Source organism: Cynocephalus volans, chromosome 3 (genome assembly GCF_027409185.1).
Source record: "Cynocephalus volans isolate mCynVol1 chromosome 3, mCynVol1.pri, whole genome shotgun sequence".
In the NCBI taxonomy this organism is placed as follows: domain Eukaryota; kingdom Metazoa; phylum Chordata; class Mammalia; order Dermoptera; family Cynocephalidae; genus Cynocephalus; species Cynocephalus volans.
Genome location: NC_084462.1, coordinates 105580181 through 105599439, shown reverse-complemented (window position 1 = coordinate 105599439; position 19259 = coordinate 105580181). Strand labels below are relative to the sequence as shown.

At 41.5% G+C, this 19259-nt stretch overlaps 1 protein-coding gene across 1 annotated transcript in view; it reads left to right on the top strand.

The window, feature by feature from the left end:
* Positions 1-19259, top strand: part of LOC134372657 (thyroid receptor-interacting protein 11-like) — a 338384-nt gene that overhangs the window by 202261 nt on the left and 116864 nt on the right.

Genomic DNA, 19259 nt, shown 5'->3' with positions numbered 1-19259 from the left:
CATACATGTGTATGTGTGTGTATATATATATGTTTGTTTGTCGGGGGGGGGGGATTTAGACAGGGGTGTGGAGTCAGTTCACCTATTTAATTATTCTGGCAACCTTGACTGGTATTTTTCTGAATAAGTGCAAATTTACAACTAAAAGTCCTGATTAACTATTCTAAAGATCAGTAATTTTTTTAACTTCTGTAGTTTGTTTCCTTATCTGTAAATTAGGCATAATTAAAGACTGACAGGTCTGTAATTCTATCTTTACATAGAATTGGAGATCAGCACAAATGGAGGGGGGTGTGTCAAGGAATAGCAGGCAGGCAGATCCTATCTTGTCGCGTCTACAAAGGTTACGAGTCACTGTAGACTCACTGAGATTCACGAGGGGGAACGCGCAGCAGGCAGGGAGTAGTCTAACGTGGTGCCTCTGAGAGAGACTTAGGGTACCATGTACAACTATCATCTCTCCACAGAGCTGATCGTGGGAGCCATGGCAGAGCCTGAGTCCTCCAGGGGAATAATTGAAAAAGAAGATTGTGGAAAAGAAGCAAAGGGCATGGATGAAGGCTGCAGGAAGAGGTGTCTAAACAACACAGCATTCCTTGCACTGAAGGCTGTCTTTGGATACTACCTTGTGTGAGATAGGCCAAGGGTGACCAGGAAGAGGAAGGGAGCCCAACAAGAGACAGCAGTAGCAGTCCTGCCTGTTGCTGCATTATGCCCATTCTCCTGAACTCTTTCTCAAGAGCCCTTAATCCCTGTCAGACTCTTGAGGAAACCTCAGTAGACAGCTTCAGATCTCCCTGATTTGTTCTGGCCCTAGAAAAACAGACCATTGCAAATGCCATTTCAGAGTTGGAAGCTGGACAGCCAGCTTAGCTGACTGGAGTTGCAGCTCTTATTTGCTTGCTCTTAAGTCAATAATAAATTCATTATTGACTTAAGTACTCAGCAAACAATGGGGTATTTGTTTAACATTTCTGAGCTGCTGCTTAAGTTCCAAAAAATGTCCTCTTCTAGAAAAAAGTATTTAAAATTGGATCGGGAGTGGAGAGTAGGTCGAATATAGTTACTGGGGGGAGGTCTGGAATTTGCACTGAACTTTCACTGACCTTCCAGCTCCTTAGGGCATGCTCCTAGTTATCTGCTTGTCATACCCAATGGCCAGTCTTAGGGAAGAAAGGAGAGAGCTCTCTCCTTGATGGACAAATGGACTTGCCTGCTTATTTATCTGTTATCATCTTAGTCTCTAAACCACTTCCTGCTGCTCCTGATTCTATGCCCACTTAACTTTTCATTTGTGACTTTGTGCAACATAATAATAGTGAAAAAAAAGCATGGGCTCTGGAGGTACACTGATGAATTTGAGCTCCACTCTAATAATGCTATGCTAGTTATCTGTTGTTATGTAACACTTACTAAACAATTATTTTATTATCTCTCCTAATCTTATGGTTTAAGTGTAAACCTTTGGTCTTAAGCAGGGTGGAGTCGGTGTGGGAGAAAATCTGCAAACATATTCTAAATTTTTCATTTTAGTAATTTTGTTGGTCATAGCTGTACGAACAAAGCAATTCTCAAACTATTTTAGATTTATTTAAGAGTGAGCAAATGAGTACAAGGGTTAATGTTCTTAAGAGCCAGGCTTCACACTCTGGAAGAAGGGACATATAATTAAGGAAGAGGGAAGGCTAGGAAGAACCCTGTCGGGATAGATTGAAGGAAAGGTATTGGTATAAACTCATGATTTCTAAAATATGTATATGTATATGCGTGTTCATGTGTATATGTATATTGCTATGGGTCAAATGTGTCCCCCCAAAATTCATGTACTAGAAACTTGATCCTTATTGTAACAGCGCTAAGAAGATGGGAAATCTGATTATAGTATATGAAAGGTTAGGCCTTTAAGAAGTGATTAGATTGTGAGGACTGTGCCCTCGTGAATGGATTGAGCCATTCATGGAGTAATGGGTTGATGGTTTAATTGGTTGTCATGGACATGGTTCTCATAGCTTAGAAGGAGAGCAAGCAAAAGGGTTAGGTCTCTCACTCTTGCAGTTCTTGCAAAGTGATACCTGTGCTGCTGCAGAGAGTTACCGCCAAGAAGAAGATGTACCACCAGATGTCTCCCCTGGACCATGGACTTCCCAGCCTCCAAAATAAATTCCATTTCTTTAAAAATTACTCAGTCTCAGGTATTCTGTTATAAGGAACAGAAATGGACAAATGCATATATGTATGTCTCTATATATTTATGTGTGTGTACATTTGTATGTATGTATATGCATATGCTTATATGCATGCATATATTTCTTAACTCTGTTTACTGAAAAATCCTAGAAACAAAGATGTTACAGTAGCAATGAACATACCTAGTACCCACATCTTGTCCTCTGGTACTATCTCCCACTAAAGGAATCAAGGCATCTTAGGGAAATGACTGATTCTGGGATGGAGGCAGGACAGGTGCAAGATGAGGCTGGAACATATTGTTATGCCAGAAAATAAAGAAGTGCTAAGGAAACAGAAAGGATAGCATGTCACAAAGATGCAGAAGCCAGCTTGCAGGGGGTACTGGTGGTCAATACTGAGATAATTTGAACGCCAAAATAGTCAAGTACAGTTAACTACTATAAGCCATTGGAAAAAATAAGAATTCACGATTCTATACTGTAAATAAATAAATAAATGTAAAGAAGAGAAGGCTTTGCTTTTAGTAGAATGTCGAGAGCTTACTAGTGAATGTGGAGTGTGGAAGTTAGAAAATTATCATTTTGCCACCATTACAACAAATAGCAGATTAAGCAAGAATTATCAATGGATTCTAAATCTAGGGAAACTTTTGAAAATAAACAAGACATTTACATGACCTTAATATATCTCCCCACAAACTGTTTTTCGTGGAGAAATGGAGAAAAAGTATCATTATCTAGTGGAACTAACTAACAACATCCTGACTGGGTGATCACAATAGACATTACCAATGAGAGTCAGATAAAGGTTGCATGCCTCCCGATGTATTACTCTGAGAAGGGCCCATCATCTACGCAGTATTCCAACACAGAATGCATAACCTGAATCTAATTATAAGGAAATATCAGACAAGCCCAAAATGAAGAATATTCTATTAAAGAGGGGGTGTCTTACAAAACTAAATACCCTCCTACCACATCATCCAGCAATCTCTCTCTCTGGTGTTTACCCAAATGAGTAGGAAATTTATGTCTACACGTGGATGTTTATAGAGCTTTATTTTTAATTGCCAACGTTTGGAAGCAACCAAGACGTCCTTCAGTAGGTGAGTGAATAAATTAACTGTGGTACATCCAGACAATGAAATATTACTCAGTGCTGGAAAGAAGTGAGCTATCAAGCCATTAAAGGACATACAGGATATTACTAAGTTAAATGCATATTACTAAGTTAAAGAAGCCAATCTGAAAAGGCTGCCTACTGTGTGACATTTTGGAAGAGGAAAACTACAGAGACAGTAAATAGACCAATGGTTGCCAGGGATTAGGGGGAGGAAGAGATGAATAGAAAAAATACAAAGGATTTTTTTTTTTTTTTTAACCGGGTAAGGGGATCGCAACCCTCGGCACAGTGTGGTCAGCACCACGCTCATCCAGTGAGCGCACTGGCCATCACTATATAGGATCCGAACCCGCGGCCTTGGCACTACCAGCGCCACACTCTCCCGAGTGAGCCACGGGGCCGGCCCGACATGGAGGGTTTTTAGGGCAGCAAAACTATTCTGTATGATACTATAATGGTGGATGCATGTTATTATACATCTGCTAAAACCCATAGAATGTACAAAACCAAGAAGAAACCCTAATGTAAACTACAAACTTTGGGTGATTATGCTCTTGTAATGCAGGTTCATCAACTATAGAAAATGTGCCAGTCTGGTGGGGGGATGCTGATAATGGGTTAGGCTGTGTGTGGTGGAAGTGCAAGGTATATATGGGAATGTTCTGTACTTTCTGCTCACTTTTGATGTGAACCTAAAACTGCACTAAAAAATAAACTCTATTTAAAAGGGAGAGACAAAAGGTCTCCCCTTTTTTGATTTATTCAAAAATTTCAAAGACCAAAATGACACAGAAAGGCTGTGGATTTAAGGTGGCTAAAGAGACATGGCAGCTAAATGCAATATCTGACACTAGGCTGGAGCCTGTACTGGGAAAATATACTCTAAAGGATATTATTGGGGCAATTGACAGATTTGAACACAAAACATAAATTTGACGAAAGCTTTGCATCAGTGTTAAATTTACTGCTCCACCCAAATTTATCTAAATACTAGTGTCTGAATTCTCCTTTTGAATCATTTTTGACATTTGTTGCCTAGAGCATCTTTTCTCATCTGTATTAGTCCATTTTTGCATTGCCAAAACAGATCACCCAAAACTGGGTAATTTATGAAGAACAGAGGTTTATTTGGTTCATGATTTTGGGACAGCTGCATCTGGTGCAGGCCTCAGGCTACTTCTACTCATGGTGGAAAGTGACAGGCAGCCAGAGGGTGCAAAATCACATAGCAAGATAAAGCAAGAGAGAGAGGGAGGGGAGGTGCCCAGATCCTTTAAACAACCAGCTCTCTTGAGAACTAATAGAGTGCCAACTCACTACCTCTTTCTCAAGGAGAACATTAATCTATTAATGAGGGATCCACCCCCCATGACTCGAACAGCTTCCAACACTGCCACATTGGAGGTCAGATTTCATCATGAGCTTGGGGGAGACAAACATATCCAAACTATATCATTCAGCCCCTGGCCTCTCAAAACTCATGTCACTCTCACATACAAAATACAATCATTCGTTCCTATGGTCCCCAAAGTCTTAGCTTGTTCTAGCACCAACTTAAAAGTCCAAATTCCAAAGTCTCATCTGAGACCAAAGGCAAAAAACTCTTTCCAACTGTGAACCTGTAAAAATCAAACACAAATTATCTACTTCTGAGATACAATGGTAGAACGGACCTTGGGTACACATTCTCATTCCAAAAGGGAGGAATAGGTCAGAAGAAAGGGGAAATAGGCTCCAAACAACTCCAAAACCCAGCAGGGCAGACATTAAATCTTAAAGCTCCCAAATAATCTCCTTTGATTCCAAGTCCTGCATCCTGGGCATAGAGAGGGGTTTGGGCCCCTAAAGCCTCAGGCAGCCCTGCCCCCATGGCTCTGCTGGGAGCAGCCCACTGGGGCTGCACTGGTGTCTGCAGCTTTTCCAGGCAGGCATTGCATGTTGCCAGTGGCCCTACAGTTCTGGGTAGCCTTGCTTTCATGGGTCTACTAGACATTGCCCTGGTGGGGGCTCTCTGTGAGGTCTCCAACCCTGCATTGCTGCTCAGCTTGGCTCTAGTAGACACCCTCTGCGGTGGCTCTGCCCCTGTGGCAGGTCTTTGCTTGGGCCCAGGACTTTCCAGACATCCTCTGAAATCCAGACATCCTCTGTTTGGAGGCTGCCATGCCTCTACCCCTCTTGCTTTCTGCCAGCCTGCAGATTTAACACAACGTGGACACTGCAAGGTATCTGGCTTATACTCTCCAGAGCTGTGGCACAAGCCACATTTGGGGCCACCTGAGGCAAGGCTGTTCCAGCCAGAGTGGCAGGGATGCAGGGAGCAGTTTCCAGAGACAGTGCAGGGCAGTGGGCCCCGGTTGTGTCCTCAAGAATAATTCAGTCCTACTAGGCCACAGGGTCTGTGATGGGACGGGTGGCACCAGAGACTTCTGAAATGCCTTCTGGGCCCTTCTCTCATTGTCCTGGCTATTGGCACCTGGCTGCCTCATAGCCCTGCTAACATCTTTAGCAACTAGTTTATCTGCTGCACCCTTCAGTTTTTCTCCTGGAAATGCTCTCTCATTCTCTACCACATGGTCAAGCTGCAAATTTTCCAATTCTCTATGCTTTACTTTCATTTTAGTTATAAATTCTGACTTTACATCATCCCTTTGCCACCATAACTGAATGTAGGGTATTATAAATAGCCATACAACTGAATGCTTTGCTGCTTAGAAATTTCTTCCACCAAATATTCTGGTTTACAACTCTTAAGTCCAACCTTCCACAAAGTCCTTGGGCATGGACACAATGCAGCCAAGTTCCTTGCTATGGTACAGCAAAGTAATCTTTTGTCCAGTTCCCACTAAATTCCTCATTCCTGAGACCTCATCAGCATGGCCTTTACTGTCCACATTTCTATCAGCATTCTGGTCACAACCATTTAACCAATCTCTAAGAAATTCCAAATGCTCCTTTGTCTTTTTGCCTTCTTCTGAGTCTTCCAAATTCCTCCAATCTTTGCCCATTACCCAATTCCAAAGCTACTTCCGCACTTTCAGGTGTCTGTATAGCAACACCCCACTCCTCAGTACCAATTTTCTGTTTTAGTCTTTTCTGTTGCTTTAAGAAAAATACCTGAAACTAGGTAATTTAGAAAGAAACAATATTTATTGCTTACAGTTTCAGAGGTTGGGAAGTCCAAATTCCAGGGAATTGACTTGACAGTGACACAGAGTCTCATGTGACAGATGGCAGAGCTGAAAGAGAGAGGGGAAGGTGCCAGGGTCCTTTAAACAACCAGCAATCATGGGAAAGAATAGAGCAAGAACTCACTCACTACCCTTCCCCAGGGAGGGCATCAATCTATATATGAGGGATCCACTCCCCATCACCCAAATAGCTCCCAACATTCCAACACTGTCACATTGGGGATCAGATTTCTTTTTTCTCTTTTCTTTTTTTTGCTAACAGAGAAATTTATTTTATGTAAATGCATACAATAATAAAAAAGAAGCACCTCAAATCAATAATCACCTTTGCATCTCAAGAAATTAGAAAATGAAGAGCATCAAGCCCAGACCTAGCGAAGGAAGTAAATAATAAAAATTAGAGCACAGATAAAAAATAGAAAATAGAAAGAATCAATGAAACCAAAAGTTGGTATTTTGATAAGATCCACAAAATTGACAAACCTTTACCTAGATGGACTAAGAAAAAAGAGAAAAGACTCAAATAACTAAAATCAGAAATGAAAGAGGGGTCATCACAACCAAATTTACAATAATCAAAAGGGTTATAAGAGAATACTATGAATAATTGTTGATCAAATTAGATCATCTAGATGAAATGAATAAATTCCTAGAAACATTCCACTAAATTATGAAAAAACAGAGAATTTGAACAGAGCTATATCTAGTATGATGAATGATTATCATTTTCAGATTCCTGATGGAAGACTCCCTTGAGGATTTCTTGCAGAGTTTGTCATGTGGTGGTGAACTCCTGCAGCTTTTGTCTGTCTGGAAAATACAGTATGTCTCCTTCGTTTCTGAAGGATAGCCTTGCTGGGTACAGTGTTCTTGGCTGGCAGGGTTTTTTCTTTTCGTATTTTGAATACATCATCCCATGTTCTTCTGGCCTGTAGAGTTTCTGCTGAGAAGTCTGCTGTTAGTCTGACAGGGGCTCCCTCACAGGTGACTTGATGCTTTTCTCTTGCTTCTTTTAAGATTCTCTCTTTGTTGTTGAGCTTTGCCAGTTTGACTATAATGCATCTTGGAGAGAATCTTTTTGGGTTGAGTCTGTGTGGGAATCTTTGAGCATCCTGGATCTGAAAGTCCATGTCTCTCCCTATACCTGGGAAGTTTTCCATTATTATTTCATTGAGTAAGTTTCCCATGCCTTTTCCTTTCTCTTCTCCTTCTGGAATACCCATGATTCAAATGTTTGTGCACTTAAGGTTGTCTGCTAGCTCTCTTATTAGATTTTTTTCATTTTTTAAATTATTTTTTCCTTTTTTTTTTTTTGTCTTCCTGGGTTATTTCAAAAAGACTATCTTCAAGATCAGAAATTCTTTCTTCTGCTTGTTCCAACCTCCTGCTAAAGCTCTCAGTTGTGTTTTTTTATTTCATTGAGTGAATCTTTCAGTTCCATGAGTTCTGCTACACTCTTTTTTAAGGTATTAATCTCTTTGTAAATTTCCTCCTTCATCTCCTGAACTTTTCTTCTTGTTTCATTATGCTGTCTGATGAGTCTTCTCATATCTCAATGAGTTTCCTTAAGATTACTGTTCAGAATTCCTTTATAGTCATTTCCAGGGTTTCCTGCTCTATAGGGTCTGGTATTTGAGAATCACTGTATTCTTTTGGTGGTGTCATATTTTCTTCGATTTTTGTATTTCCAGTACCTGTATGTTGATGTATAGTCATCTGGTAGAGCAGTTGCTTTTTTTATTACTCTAGAGTGGGCTTTGAGGAGAGAGATGTTCTCTTCTTTTTCCAGTCTCCACTGGTGACTCTCTTTGTGTCACTGTAGTCAAGTGTCTGGTGGGCCACCTGCTCAGTGGTTGTGGCTACTGCTGTGGTTCAAGCACTTTTGCAGCAGCCATGGATGTGGCAGTGGTTGTGCTGGGCCACCTTTGCAGAAATGGTGTTTTTGTCTTCTTCCTTGCTTGCTTCTAGGAAGAGGATGCTGTTCTCAGCTCCTGCCTAGGACTCTGGGTGTACTCTATTTCTTGCCTGCTTCTGAGAGGCAGGGGCTGCCCTCGGCTCCTGCCTAGGACTCCAGGTGAGAGATCAAATTCCAACATGAGCTTTGAAAGGACAAAGGTTGGGGGGACAAACATATACAAACTATATCACTATCTGTCCAAGTCTAATCCACCTCCAAACTTCACCTAATCACCCATGACCACCCAGAAAACTTGCCCAAATATTTCATCCCTGAATGATCTAATCCTCCTCTGGATTCAGAGAAACTGTTTCTGCACTGCTGACTTTATGCTTTTATAGCCTCGTGTTCTCAGTTGTCTTGCTATATAAATACATCACCTGTCTTCACGTAAACAAGAAGAAAACTAACAATGGGAATGTTGCTTGTGCTTCTTTTCACCTCATAAACCTTGCTTATGATAGATGACAGATATTCACTATAATTCATTTATTTGACAATTATTTATTAAGCACTTATAATGAACTGTTAATATACAAAGATAAATAAGACAAGACCTCTGCCCTCAAGGGAATTATAGTTCCATGTGGGAAGTCAAACTATAAGTAAAATGTTTTAGATGTGCAAAGAACATAAAGGAAGGAATAAGAATTGTTCCAAGGTAGGTTCCATGGAGTAGGTGATACTTAAATTGAGGCTTGAAGTGAGAGAGGTGTTCGCCAGGTGGACAGACAACTATTGGCAAGGTGTTAATATGATACACATCTGAGAGAGTGTAGGTGACACAAGAAAGGCTTCTGCAGAACATCCAAGCCTGCGTTTGTGGGCCTTTTGCATGAGAACAACATGTCTCTCCCTATCCCCATGGTGGGAATTTGCAAGAAAGGGAGGTGGTGATGGGTCACCTCAGGAGATTAAGGCCATTGCTGTAGACAGGAGGAGCGAGAGTGGGTCAGGGGAAGTTTCAGGGTTTGCCAAGTGCAGAGAACTGAGAAGGAAGGCTTGATATTAATCAAGACATGTGTACAGTCTGTGAGAGTGATAGGGTTCAATGAGCCCATTCTGAGGACAAACTGTCATGTGCTTGGGCAGGCTGCACACAGTGGCCGTGCACCCGGAGAGGACAGACTTTGTGCTCTCTGTGTGGACAGACTGATCAGACCATGACAAATGATAGGAGGACTCCATTCAGTCTCTTCCCATCATTCCAAAAATCCCCATCTCAAAAGAAGCATAGAGGCCTTTATCAGGAGAAGAGAGGAGTAAGCTTTCATGCTTATCCTAGAGAGAGAGCTAGAAGAATTTTCTTTATGTTATTTTTGTGGGACTTCGTGCTGTGAAGGTAAATGGCACCACCTTTTAATCAGCATTTGAAAGCTTCTATCTGGCAAGATTCTTGTGACCTATTGGCACCATAAATTTATTAAGAACCGTGTGTCCTCCTTGGTGTTCAGGTGCACTCCCAAAATTACATTGACACTAAGGAGCAACTATGAGAAGGAAAAGAATTCCAGTTCCTAAGGGGGAGAATAAAATGTTTCAAGAATATTTCCCAAAGTTTATCAGCAGTTATGGGAAAGGGGCTCCAGGGCCAAAATATTTGTGAGTAAAGAATAAAGTTAAATAGAATTTATTACAGAGCTTTTTGCGTTCTAACATGCATAGTAAATATCTAAGACCAACTACAGCGAGCTGATTTCCTAAACTTATTTGACCCATAGGAACCACTCTTTCTCCTCAACAAAGCACCCAGTAGGATAGTGTTCCTGCAATACTGGTCCTCTAAGACACAAGGGGATTACAGACCCTTAAAAATCAATATCAGGAAAAGAAAAGGAAAATGTCAAAGGGAGAAATGACTTTCTTTACTTTTACCCCTTCTGAATGGTCTTAGTGGCTGTTTTGATTACTCTCTCTAAAGCCTTCTTTAAAGGTCGTAATAAATATGAATCAATAAATCTACTTGACTCCTCTCTGTCCCTTTAGAGCACCTTGTGGCATCAGGGGTCCTGCAATATTGGTCTTCTAAGATAAAGGGAAATTAAAGAACTTTGAACTTCACTATTTAGGAGAGAAAAAAAAAAACACAAACAAAATGGGAGAGATGGTCCCTGGTGACTTTTCAGATTGGCCTTTGTAAAGCCTTCTTACCCATAGTAACTGTGCATTAATGTGAATTCGAATCAAACATTCCATCACACCACCATATTCCAGAGGATTCATTAGGATACCTAAGATACTCACAAATACACTTTCCAACATTACCTCTGTCATGTCCCTATCTGACTTTTGGTAACATAGAAATCCCTGAAATAAGCCACTGAGTAAAAGAAGAATCCAGTTCTTGGCAAGATTGACTGAATTGGCTAAAGAGCTTGCTCCCAAGCAGGGTGGCCAGGAGTCCAAAGTCAAATGCCCAGGTGATTCAGGCTGATGTCAGGATTCTAGAACCAACCCACTGGGACAGTAGGTACCACAGGAGGTTTCAAGCACTGGCTGACAATATAAGCCATGTGAGAGCCATGGTAACTTTTCAATTAATAGTCCATCAAGAGAAAGGCCCTGGCAGCACCTGGAGGGTATGGGAAATAGGATCCAGCCCTCAGCAGGAGAGCACAGGTGAGTGAGTTGAATCTCTAGGGTTCTGGTCATGGCATCAGTCCCAGAGGATAACTAGAGTTCAAAGCAGCAAACCCAGGTTGCCTAGAGGCAAAGGGACTAGAGCCATTGCCTGCCTTCCCTGTTGGAAGAAGTGGAGGGTCCATCCACCCTACCTTGCCCCTTATGCAGCCAGATACACCTGGCTGCCGGATACAGTGTTAGGACTGGAGCATCGCAAGGTCACAAATTCGAAAGTCAAGAAGCAAGACCACCTCTTGATTCATCTAGCACAGCAAGTCATGAGCATGTGGGCAGGCAGGACTGTGCCCAGGGCCTCCAGCCCTTGCACAGCTTTCGGTTGATTTGGTGTTCTGTTTATTTAATAAGAGGGCAGGTACAAGTGTTGCACAGACATTGTGAAATTTTGCTGACAGTTTTTGTTTTTGTTTTCGTTTTTAAAGAATTTTGCTTGTCAGACTCCGTAAGTTAATTTCAAGCAGCAAGCATTTTGGGGTGCCTGAGATGCCTGATACTGTCAGGGAATGAGCTTTGTTATGTGAAGAATCTGGCGAGCAAGGTAAAAGCCCATGGAATTGGTCCTGAAAGCATGGATGACTACATTTTTATAAAACTTTGCTCTTTGGCCTTTTACAGGTCTCCCAACTTCCCATTCTCATTTAGAAAGCATGAAGTATTGTTCCTGAGGATATAGTGTATTTTTTAAATCAGAGACCTCTAGATGGTACTATGTCCCAAGTAGGAAAAATGCATGGATCCTGCAACCAAGAGGTAGAAGCAGGACAGGCTCCACTTACCATCGCTTCAATTCAATATCTCCACAAGGAAATATTGTGCTTTCATTCCTGTAACTCTGGGCTCTTCAGGGTCAAAGGTCCAAGTCCCCAAAGGGGATGTACCCTTGTCACGTAACATGAAAAGCTATAGCTGCTGTCAGGACACTTTGGATTTCATGTGTCCAGGGACCAGCAGACAAGGAGTTAACCATACTGTCAGGGCTGAGTAATACTGATTAGCAGGAGGAAGTAGTGCTGCTTTTATGCAATGGGGCAGAAAGGAATTCATGTGAAACCCAAGTGATCTACTTGGGTGTTTCCTGGTACTCCCATGCTTCATTGTAACTGTGTGTGTACATGTGCAGCCACCTCAGTCTGAGAAGGATAATTTGGACCCCTCAGAAATGAAGATGTGGGTCATATTACCACTATAAGCCACTGAGACCTGAGAGGGAGGGGAAATGAGAACACACAGTAAAGGAAGGAATGGATGGGAGCCAGTTGCAACCCTGAGATCAACTGCAGCGGCAGAGGCTGTAGTTTGTTTTCCCCACTAATCTCCCTCTTCCAACATTCCCTTCAGGAACAGAGGCCTGTAGGAAGCGTAGAGGAGCTGTTCCTTGAACCTGCCTGGAGAAGTAGATCAGTGTGAGTCAAGAGGTGGACTGTGGCACAGTTCAAAGAAAGTTTCTACATGAGTGTATGAGTAGTTGCTTTTGAATGTTTGATAAAGTCTTTGTCTAATAAGAGAGACACACCTCATAAGTTTTATCAATAAGAAAGTACAAATAAAATGTCAGAACCAAACCAGATACTGCACATATTAAACAGATTGCTAATAACTTTGTGCTAATATATTTAAAAGCTTTAGACAAAATGGATAAATTCGTAGGAAAAAATACAATCTGCCAAAGCTTTCTCAGGAAGAAATAGAAAAGTCAGCATCTCACTGACCATTAAGGAAATTGAGACAGAATTTTTAAATAATCTCAAAGTTAAAGAAGTTAAAAATTATCAAAGAAAATATCAGGGCCAGATGTCCTTTCAGGAGAGTTCTACCAAATATTAAAATAACATAATTCCAACAACAGAAAATAGAGAAAGAAGGAACACTCCCCAATTTATTTCTAAAGGCTGACATAACCTATATATCAAAAGCAAGGTAGTATCAAAAAATAAATAAATAATTACAAACCAATCTCATTCATCAACTTAAATGAAAAAAAAATCCTTAAAATACTAGTAAACTAAATTCGGTTTTATATATATATATATATAAAAATTATAAAACAATACAGCATAACCATAACAGGCTTATCCCAGGAGTACAAGGTTCGTTTAATATTCTAAAATCAGTTTGTCTAATTCGCCCCTATAGTATTAAAGAAAAATATTATATGATTGTATCATTAGACAGAAAAATCATTCAATAAAATTCCCAATCCATTCAAGAAAGAAAACCTAGGAGTTGAAGGGAAGGAACTTTCCTAACCTGAAAATGAGCATCTACAAAAGATCTGTAACAACAAGCAGACCTACCATAATGGTCTGTTAAAGATTTAAGGAATTTTTATAGCAAGTGTATTAGTCCATTTTTGTTGCTTATAACAAAGTACACTGAACTGGGTTATTTATAATGAAAATGCAATTTATTGCTTACAGTTTCTGAGGCTGTGAAGTCCAAAGACCATCTGGTGGTGGCGACAGTGACCCAGAAGTCTCACATTGCAAGATGGTGGAAGCAGAGAGAGCAGAGAGAGACAGACTCTCCTCTTCTTTTAAAGCCCTCAGAACCATGCCCCTGACTACCATTTTTAATCCATTCACTACTGCACAGTCCTACAATCCAATCACCTTTTCAAGGCCCCACCTTTCAATTACCATAATAGGATTTCCCACACTCTTAACAGTCACAGTGGGGGCTAAGTTTCTAATACATAAAACTTGAGGGACAAAATTCAAGCTTCAGGGAGTTTTGGGGATACATAATTAAATCAACTACAGCAAGCATTAGCTAAGTGCTGAAGGTCAAAAACCAAGACAAAACAACTACATATCTGGTCATCAGGGGGGAAAAATGAAAGTAAGTAAAAAATTAAATAAAATAAAAGTCCAGTTTTGTCACCACTATTCCAGGACAGTAAAATTCTCACACCAGTTTTCCACATGCATACCTGGCTAGTCATTTCATGGATGGCTGTCCCAGAGCCAAGTGTTGTCCTTTGATTCAAAGCCCTATCACCATTTGGTGGAGTCACTGGTAGAGAACATGGTTACCTATGCCTGTTCCCTCTTGCGGATAGAAGAATTTCCTTCAGAAAGGGATTGTGGCTATAATGGATTCTAAGCAGGAAATAAGCTTTTTTCCCAGTGCAGCCAAAGTGTAAAGCTCACAACACAAGTAGGTGCTGTGTACATATCTTATGTCCTTTCCACCATACCTGTGGTGCTAGAGTGCAAATCTGAAGATGGAAAGTTCAATACTAAAGAGCCAGAGAGCGTGAAAGTTATGGTAGATTCAGAAATCCGTTCTTTGGAAGACCGTATTTATGCTGGCTGAATTTTGTTTATTCATTTATTATCCTCCAGCCCTGTGTCAGTATCCGAGAAACTTCCAGCCCGTCTTAGCTGTCTTCAGGGGAACTCAGGAAAAGGTTCTGGACTCTGGGCCCGCGGGACTCAGGTGGCTCAGCGCCCCCTGCCGGCCGATGCGAGGCCGCGGGAACAGGCGGCGGACCACGGGAGGGGTGGCCGCTGCTCCAGCATCTCTCCACCAGATGGCGGCTCCTTCCGCTGCTGTGCCCAGTGCAGCAGGGATTTGTTTCCATAAACCAGGCAGGTTTCCCTCCCCGATGTCGTCCCTACTCCCTCTTCCTGAGCCCGTTTGGCAGAAGTACCCTACGAGCGAGGAGACTTGGGGCTGCCCAGAGCCAGAGCCATCGGGAGTTTTAAAAAGAGCATCTTGCGGGCAGAAGAGCCCAGCGAGCCCGGGATTGTGCAGCAGCTCGGTTGGGAGCAAGGCTTTTCCAAAGTAGCTGCCCATAATGCGGGCTCTCTTCCTGTCGCGCAACCCACCACTCCCACCTTAAATTGCACCAAAAAACCCGACACAGTGGCAGGGATGGGAGACGTGGGGTGGGGCCGAAAGCTGTGACAGATGCAAGAGTGCGCATGTGGCTGGGAACACCGAGGGTCCACATGCAAGAGAAGAAGCATTCACAGGACAGATTTTGACAGGTCCTCAAAGACTTGGGGGTGTCGGGTACAAGTCACTCAGCTTCCCATGTCAGGTCTAGAAGTACCTAGCCATCAAGGTGAACAGGTGCCCCCTTCTCACAGCCCACACGGATGGGCCGGGTGGACTCCTGATGGTAGTGGCAGGGAGGGGGTCGGGTCCCCGTGCTGGCAAAGCAGTCAGTGACATTGACAGCATGAGTACTGTTGTGGCAATTGTGCACGGAGGGACTGTTGGTACAGGGCACTGGTGGAATTCTGTAGAAATCTGCTATGGTGTCCAGATTCTCATGAATGAAGGTGCTGATCTGCTTGCATTTACCTCTAAGGATCAGCCACCGATGCCACATCATCACATCACAGTACCAGTGGTGTCCTCCAGGGATCCATGACCTGGGGTTGTCTGTATGTCGTGTGGAGAAGGGCAGGGCTGGAGTGAAGACAGTTGGGTCCAGGAAGAGGAGTGTGGAGTATGTATAAAGCAAATGTACTTCACAGGGCCTGGTTTTCCGTCACCCAGGGGAAAAGGGGTGACAAATCCGTGGGAGGCAAAGCAACAGAGAAGGAAGAGGAGGACGATCCACATCAGATTCATGTTCCTGGTGAAAGCAGGTCAAAGAAGAGCAGGGTCAAAGAGCAAGCCATGGTCCCTTTCCCCCTAGGTACCTGTTTCAAAGAACTCTTGGCCCAAACACTAATGTTGGCAATTCTCCCCTTCTGCCTCTGTCTGTGCTTACTCTGCATGTACTCATAGCAACAACTGTTCTCACACCCTGCTTCCACCTCACACCCCCACTTTTCTCTGGGAGAGAAGTGGGTTGTCAATAGAGGAGGTGCCTCCCACCCACTCACCCTTAATGGGCTTGTCATATAAGGTTATTTCTAAACACCAAACTGATTCTTGTTCTTTACCTAAAGCAGATCAGTTAACCTAAAATTTTTCATCTCTTAAGGGTTCGCATGTATCAGCCTATCTGCTGCTCATCACAGCCCTGTGAGGCGAGGCAGATGTCACTGCCAACCCCTTTCTACAATGACCTAACTCAGAAGGGAATTAACAGAGCCATATGCCTTGCATCTTAGAAAATATTTCCACTTCCTTAAATATGTATGCCTGTTTTAAATACTTTTTAAAAATGTGAACATTTTGATACTAAGGGAGTATGTCTCCCCCACATATTTCTCTGCCTCAGAATAAAGTTTCCCAGCTCTTCTATGTATAGGGCCCATCATCAGGAAAATTCCCAATTCCTGATGCTTGGGGTTTCTGGTTGACTGGGTGTGAGCCTCTTGTCTTTGGGTCTAATATTCAGATTCTTTCTTTGAATACCTGGGAGTCTCAGGGAAGGGTTTTTTGATAAGCAGATGACATCCACAGAGATAGCTATGTCCCTCTCAGAGGTAGATATTCCTAGCAAAAATGGAACCTCCATTGCTTCTCTCCTTCTTCTAATCCTGTAGAAATGACATTGTGAATATTTTCTTTCCAGAGCTTATGCTGAAGGCCATATGGAAAACTCTCAGGCCTATCAATGATCTTAAACAGATCGCCAAAATAAGACTAGTTTTGTGTTTACTCACACCTAAAATGTTTACCAGCATCACACAGAAGTGCCTATGACATCATGGCAAATATGCAGAAACCTGGGGTTTAGTGCCTGTTTGTCACAAGCTTCCTATTGGAGCTTGGGAAATTACCTCCTCCTTTTATCCTCATCCCTAAAGTGAGGGTTATAGACAAAAGATTTCTTTCAGCTCTGACATTCTCTATCTTTGTATGCATTACTTATGTGTATGAGTTTGTGTAATTTTGTGTGCATGTGCATTGGTATATAAATGTTCGAGTAAGGAGAAATGTTTAGTTTGAAAATTGGTTTTCCAGTTAAGAATTATTAGTCCAATAAAGTTTAATTTTTCTTGAAAGCAATTGTTAGCAAATACAGGCAAAAATATTAATCACTTTTACACAAAGACTGAATTGTTTTTTGTCTCCACCATTAAAATTGTGATTGTTTTCATTACAGGAGAAGCTGCCTGAGACCCAAGTCCGTATTTCAATAAGCAAGGGAAGAAATTAGTATATATGCTTTCTTAGAATTCCAAAATCAGCTAAGTTAGGGAACCTACTAAGGAAGGTAATGGGAGTTGCATATACAGTAAATCAACAAGGTATAATGTAGTAGATTTCATAGCTCTTGTCTTGATCGGTCTCCTGGGCAGATGGGCCTCAAAAGCATTTTGTCTAATTAGGCAAGAGGACAAAAGCTGACGAATCTATGGCAAGAAACTGATTTGAGGTCTAATACCTAGATTTCAATATCCTTTAATTTTTTTTTTTTTTTTTCGTGACCGGCACTCAGCCAGTGAGTGCACCGGTCAGTCCTATATAGGATCCGAACCCTCGGCGGCGCGGCGGGAGTGTCGCCGCGCTGCCAGCGCAGCACTCTACCAAGTGCGCCACGGGCTCGGCCCCAATATCCTTTAATTTCTATCTGTTGTATAAATGGCCAAGAAGCCAAGAAAAGAGAAACTACCTGTTTTTTAACTTAACTGTTCTCAGTTATTCTTGTTTAATTCACACAACAATTCTGACAAGTATGTGTTATTATAACTGCTTCCACAGATTTCACAGTTTGTTATGTTCATAGCCTTGCACAACCGGCCATTGGGTTTACAATATCCAATCCTCTGGGATGCTCAGGCTGGCCAAGTACTGTGTACAGGGTCTCATTAATCATAAGTAGTAGAGCTCTGATTCAAACCAACTCCTTTATCTTATTTTAACTTTCTGAAGAAGATGTGTGGCAGGTGGCAGGACAAGGAAAGCTTTAGAAATTTATTCTCCATGAAAACAGTTGTCCTTATTTTGAAGGGAAAGGTGCCTTTGTAGTGTGAGAGACTAACCTAGTCCTCCAAAGAAGAAAAAACCACATTACCTAAAATAATAAGTAGTTGTGATTAGTGGGAGTTACTGGAGAATATATAGTTTAGCCAATGAATAGTTATATGAGGAGATTTACTTTAAGGTAAATATGTTTGCTTATCTAAAAATGTATCCTAATAAATTGAACATACGTTACACTGTTTTCAGCGAAAGATGGAGATTCACTATGAAGGTAGAAATAAAGAGCTCAGAGAGCAATTTGATAGTATTTATCCAACACAATTCAAAAGAGAGAGACCTCTTATCTGACAGGCTTTGGCTTTCTGGTCATTGTAGTGTGGGCTAGTTCATAAAACTATTCCAGGGCATTGACGTAACGATCTCAAGACCACTTGCTTCTTTTTACTCTGATTACATGATCCTCATATAGCATTTTGATAACTAGTTTATCCTCACCATTACCATAGTGTATTATTAGCACAGAAGACAAAATGTCCTTGAACTAGAAGAGTCTGCAGAGATAAACCATGTACAATGGCAATTTAGTGAATTTTATAATGCTGGCATTTCTAACTGGTGCAGAAATATTCAGTCAATAGTGTCGACAAAGCTGGTGACCGATTTGGAAAAGAAAATAAGATTAGATCCCTCTCTGATAACTTAAGAGGTATGAAATTGGAAAGGAAGAAACAAAACTGTCACCATTTGCAGATGATTGTATATGTTGAAAAATCTAAAAGCACATACAAATGAATTATTTAGATTAATGATTGCTGTATTTAAAACCAGTATAAGATCCATTTTATTTTTATATCTCAGTGTAGGGGAGGGGAAAATGGCTTTCCCCCACGCTTCTAGGTTCTTTGGCTTGGCTGCAAGCTAAATTGATATAAGACAGATTAACAGGAGAAAAACCACACTTAATTATGTGTGTACACATGGGAGTCCCACAAAAATATGGACAAGGACGGGCTAGATTCTTGAAGCTTATATAGCTCCTGAGCTATAGAAAGGACTAGGGGCTTGAGGCTTCTGGAGGGTGGTGAGGACAAGTTATAAGAGGGTGAGGGGAGGAAATATATGGTGCATAAGTATTGCCTTATTATGCAGATAAGAGTCTCTCAGGTGATAAAACTTTTCTTAGAGCAGCTCTCTTTCTGATACAGATACCTTTACTGCCGAAATTTTTCTTTACAGATGTAAATTTCTTTTACAAAGAGGCAGATTTTCAGAGTTACTCTTGTTTCTGCAGTTTCTCAACATAAACAGCCAATAATCGATGTGCCAAA